We start from the raw sequence: 6000 nt of genomic DNA, 5'->3' as shown, positions 1-6000 counted from the left end.
GCTCGGAATGGATCATGATTGGACAGGAAAAAAATTGCAGCATGCTGCGACTGTAATCGGAAATCGTATCGCATTCATGCAAAGGTGACATCAACACTCACAACTATCACCCCACTTGCCACAGCACCAGGGCAAGTGGGAAGAGTGAGGCTAAGTGCCAGATTTGGTGCATCTTATGGAGAGCTGATGTTTTTAATCTAGGAGGCCCCTTCCTAGGCTATTAACATCAGCCCGCAGCTATCTGCCTAGCCATTGCTGGTTATTAATTATAGGAGGACCCTACATCATTTGTGGAGGGGGTCCACTATCTTAATAGCTGGCAAATAGTGATGAGCGAGTGTACTCGATGCTCGAGTTTTCCAGAGCACGCTCGGGTGGTCTCCGAGTATTTGTAACTGCTCAGAGATTTATTGTATGTAAAGCAGGGTGGGACTAATAAATTAAAATGTAACCTTTAATTGAAAAATCCTTAAAAAATATGGATGAAAAATACCAGAAAAAGAAGAAACAACAAAAAAAGTGAATGCTTGTACCAACTAATATCAAAAGACACAACCACAAACAAGTGCATATGTATACATAAATACAACAATAAAAAGGAGGTAATCCTTAAAATTCAGCAAAATTTTTATGGCCATGTGTTATGACCCCAGTGGACAGGGTCTCAGAGGAACGTGTAAGTCTGCAAGATACAAAAATCCAGCTCATAGGGCTGTGGTAACTGGGTTGACCAAATAGCTACTCCTAACGCCAACACTAGAAGTAGCCGGGGATCATGCCTACGGTGATCGCTAGATGACTCGCGCCAGCCGGAGAATCTAACTACCCCTAGGAGAAGAAAACAAAGACCTCTCTTGCCTCCAGAGAAAGGGACCCCAAAGCAAGATACAAGCCCCCCACAAATAATAACGGTGAGGTAAGAGGAAATGACAAACACAGAAATGAACCAGGTTCAGCAAAGAGAGGCCAGCTTACTAATAGCAGAATATAGCAAGATAACTTATCTGGTCAACAAAAACCCTATAAAAATCCACGCTGGAGATTCAAGAACCCCCGAACCGTCTAACGGTCCGGGGGGAGAACACCAGCCCCCTAGAGCTTCCAGCAAAGGTCAGGATACAGATAGGAACAAGCTGGACAAAAATACCAAACAAAACAAAAGCAAAAAGCAAGGAAGCAGACTTAGCTTGAAAAACAGGAACCAGGATCAGAGGACAAGAGCACAACAGATTAGCTCTGATTTCAACGATGCCAGGCATTGAACTGAAGGTCCAGGGAGCTTATATAGCAACGCCCCTGAACTAACGGCCCAGGTGAGGATATAGGAAAAGACAGACGCTCCAGAGTCAAATCACTAATGACCACTAGAGGGAGCAAAAAGCAAAATCACAACAGCCATGCAATTGAGCCATACATGCAAGTAGTCCTAATTTAAACCACTGAAACAAAAAAGGAACAATCTCACCTCATAATCCTTTGTTCATCATATCGAGGGAGACTAACCCTTACAAATTGGTGTCATATCAATGGGGGAGGCAATTAATGCTTCATCCATACATTACCCCACGTAGATCACCATGAACATAACGTTTTACCCCAGGATTAAAGCTTCCCAACGCGTTTCGTTTTAAAGACTCATCAGGGAAAGATACAATCGTAGAAAAAATCGGGTGTTACGCCGTCATCGTATATGGACACCCATCATGCAGTCGGGGGAAAAAGAAAGGGGAATCTCGCACCTGCTGTGATGCTGCTTGTTAAATAAACCGCCACTGGCCCCTAGTGTTTGAGCGTCACACACTCATTTCCTGTGCGCGCATTGCCACGGGGCGCGTCATACCGGCGGCGTCTCCAGCGTGGAACGCATAACTAGAACGCTCCGCCTCTGACGGCACAAGAGCGTCCCAATGCTGGAAGGCACACGTGAGCTGTATATGCCGCCTACTGCCAGCGCGCTATGTGACGTAGGTATGTGTAAAAGTATGGAAAGAGCAAAAACCACACCGAATAGTAGTTGAAATTGACTTCTAAATCACCGGATTATGTCAGCAGAATCTTGCTAATCCACCAAAGCATACTTATGACATATATTAAATCATCCTATCTCAAAGAACTACCCATAGGAAAGATAATTGTAATGTCAGGACATGTACCATCGGCCTGAAAAAAGAAAAAAATCACCAAAAATATTATAAAAGTAATCCTAGCTACAATCTCCAAACAGGAGAGAGGATTATAATGTCAGGGCATGTGCTGTCCACCCGAGAAAGGGAGAGAAAAAATACGGAAATGAAATTATATATTTACCATCATCATATATACGCTAGAGATGGTAATGGTGCTCACGACTTAGTAGTTATGGCGAATTCAGCTCAAAACAATGGGCAAAATTAAAATTTTAGATGGAGAAATGGTAAGGAGGTTGTAGTGATATGAATACGGGTCATGAGTATTATTACCAATTAAGTGCAAGGAAGGAAGATAGATGCAAAAATGTGCCTGCCTGTGTAAAAACTAAATTACTAATCTCCTATTCCTGACCCTGTATTCCAGATCCTACCTGTCTATGGAGGTTGGCACCCTAGGGATAGTGAACGAGAAATGGCGCCCCATTCCACGGCGGCTGACCCTATTCATACCCTCCATAGACCTAAATGATACACATAGAGGGGGGAAGGAAGGGAGGAGAAAGTGCACAGGTTTGGTGGGGTATGTCCCGCGGCATCAGAGAAAACAACTGTAAGTGAGAATTTCATTGAGGCCTCCCGGTGTTTGAGTTTTTAACTCAATCCCAGTTACCACCCCTCCTTGGTGGGACATCTCTGTCTATTCCCATGAATGACAAATCGGCAGTTTTTCCGTCATCTTTGATATTCATGTGCCTCGCTAATGGGGTATCTCTTTTCAGGGTAAAATCTCTCAGATGTTCTCATACTCGTCTTCTAAACTCCCTTATAGTTTTGCCTATGTACTCAAGACCACATGTACAGACAACTCTGTATATCACCCCCTTTGTTCGACAATTAATGAAGTGATATAACCGGTATTCCTTTCCAGTTCTTTGACTCACAAAGGTTGAACCTGTTGTTATGACCGGACATGCGACACAACCACTACATTTAAAGCACCCTTTGAGTTGGTTAGACAACCAAGTTTCCTTTCTTGGTACAATGTAGTTGCTGTGTACCAGTCTATCACCTATGGATTTCCCTTTCTGGAAGGTGATACTGGGACAATCTCCAACCATTTCGCCAATATCCTCATCCATATGTAGGATGGACCAATGTTTTTGTAAAATGGCCCGAATTTGTTGTGCACCATTGTTATAAGTTGTAATATACCTGAAAGTTGGTATATTCTCTTTTTTAGGAGTTGGTACCAAGAGACCCTCTCTGTTCACCATTTCCACCTCCTTGAAGGCTTTCCTCAGGATGCCATCAGGATAGCCCCTATCCAAAAAACGTGATCGTAAATCATCAGCTTGGTCATGATAGTCCTGTAAAGATGAACAGTTCCGTCGTGCCCTCAGATATTGCCCCTTAGGGATACCTTTTTTTAGGGCTACAGGGTGATGACTATCCCAACAGGGAGGGCATTGGTAGAAGTTGGCTTTCTGTATGTTTTGGTGTTAATATGGCCATCCGCCATTTTTTGTATACAGAGGTCTAGGAAGGGTAGTTGGTTCTCATGATATTCACAAGTAAAACGTAATCCCAAAGGATTATCGTTTAAGTTCAACACAAAATTTGTGAAACTTGTGGCATCCCCATTCCACACCAGTAGCACATCGGCAATATATCTTGACCAAAAAGATATTTTGGTCTGTTATTCAGTCAAGAGTTCTCCAAAAACCACGGTCTCCTCCCACCAGCCCAGGAGCAAATTGGCGTAGGTGGGCGCACAAGAATTGCCCATCGCTGTGCCCCTGAGCTGGTGGTGGACCGTACCATCGAACATAAAGATGTTTTTGTTAAGCAGAACTCCAATAAGTCCCGAACCCATTTATTGTGTCTCATATACTGTTGACCACTACTCCTGATGAAAAACTCGACTGCCTTGAGGCTGTCTTCATGCTTAATGGATGAATAAAGGGCCTCCACGTCAATTCTACATAGTAGGGCTTGGGGTTCTAAAACCAAACCATCCAATTTCCTTAAGAGGTCCGTGGAGTCCGTTGTGTAGGAGTTCAGAGAAACAACATGGGGTTTCAAGATTACATCTAGGTAGATTCCTACGTGATGACACAAACTGTTTATCCCAGACACTATCGGTCTCCCCTTCAATGGTGTTAGACCCTTGTGTACTTTTGGAAGACAATGAAAGGTCGCATAGTACTGGGTATTGCGGGAGGAGGAAATCATACTAGTTTTTATCAATTAGAGAATCTTCCAAACCCCTGTCTAAGATCTGTTTAAGTTGTTTAACATGCATCGAAGTAGGGTTAGAAGACAACTTTTCATAGTCTCTGGGTTCATTCAAAATCTTACGACACATGGCTACATAATCATTCTGGTTCATAATTACCGTATTGCCCCCCTTGTCAGAGGGTTTAATTACAATACTGGTATCCCATTCCAGCTTCATCAAAACTTCTACTTCAGATCTGGATAAATTGTACTTGCCATTTTTTGTTTTTGTTTCCAATTCCTCCAGGTCTCTGGTTACCAACTCCACGAAAATGTCAATGGTTGTAAGATCACTTTGTACTGGGGGCATTTTTTAACTTTTATTTTTCAATTCAGTAAAAGGTCCGTTACCCTCTTGTTCAGGAACAGAATCCGCCAAACCATATAGGAATCTGACATCGCCCAGAAGAGAGTCTGGGATGTCCATTTCCTTACAAGTACGTTTGTCCTCTTTTACAAAGAATTTCTTCCACTTTAATTTCCTTGTAAAAAGGTGCAGGTCTTTTATGCTTTCAAACAATTGAAAATCCGATGTGGGCACGAAATTAAGACCTTTATTCAGAATTTGTGTCTCTAAATCATTTAAATTTCTAGAGGAGAGGTTAATAATTTGGGGGGCCAAAAAAGATTTTAATTCTTGTTCGGATTGGGCCTGTTTCGCAGGGAATAATCCCGATCTAAAAAACGTGTGTTTCCTGTCCTATCGTTAGGGCGACCCCTCTGATTGCCTCTCCCCCTCTGTCTCCCTCTCGTATTTCTTGGGCGTGTGTCTGAGTGCTCAGAGATTTATTTTTTGTTGACACAGCTGCAAGATTTATGGCTGCTAGCCAGCCTGAGTACCTGTGGGGGTTGCCTGGTTTCTAGGGAATCCCCACATGTATTCAAGCTGTCTATCAGCTGTAAATCATGCAACTAAGGTGACGAAAACTAAATCTCCGAGCACTAACAAATGCTTGGAGATCACCTGAGCAACGAGTATACTCACTCATCACTACTAGTAAAGGCTAAGTATACAGCTGTGAGCTGATATTAATAGCCTGGGAAGCTCCATGGGTATTACCACCTTCAAAGGCTATAAACACAGGCCTCCAGCCATCGGCTTTCCCTCTGCTGGTTTAAAAATTTACATGGGAGCCCACACAATTTTTTTCAGAAAAATAATCATTTATTAATTAAAGGGACCCTGTCACCCCCAAAATCGAAGGTGAGCTAGGCCCACCAGCATCAGGGGCTTATCTACAGCATTCTGTAGATAAGTTCCCAATGTATCCTGAAAGATGAGACAAAGAGGTTAGATTATACTCACCCAGGGGCGGTCCCGGTACGATGGGCGTTGCGGTCCGGCGCCTCCTATCTTCTTATGATGACGTCCTCTTCTTGCCTTCACACTGTGGCTCCGGCGCAGGAGTACGTTGTATGCCCTGTTGAGGGCAGAGCAAAGTACTGCAGTGCGCAGGCGCCGAGAAAGGGCACACACACTGTACTAATTATATATGTGGCTGACATCTTTATATCTATCTATTCTATGTGTATATATCTATTCTATCTATTCTATTCTGTCGACTCTTGCTGTGATTTTACTGTGCCTGGAAGA

Source organism: Ranitomeya variabilis, chromosome 1 (assembly GCF_051348905.1).
Source record: "Ranitomeya variabilis isolate aRanVar5 chromosome 1, aRanVar5.hap1, whole genome shotgun sequence".
NCBI classification, from domain to species: domain Eukaryota; kingdom Metazoa; phylum Chordata; class Amphibia; order Anura; family Dendrobatidae; genus Ranitomeya; species Ranitomeya variabilis.
This window is presented reverse-complemented; position numbering follows the sequence as displayed.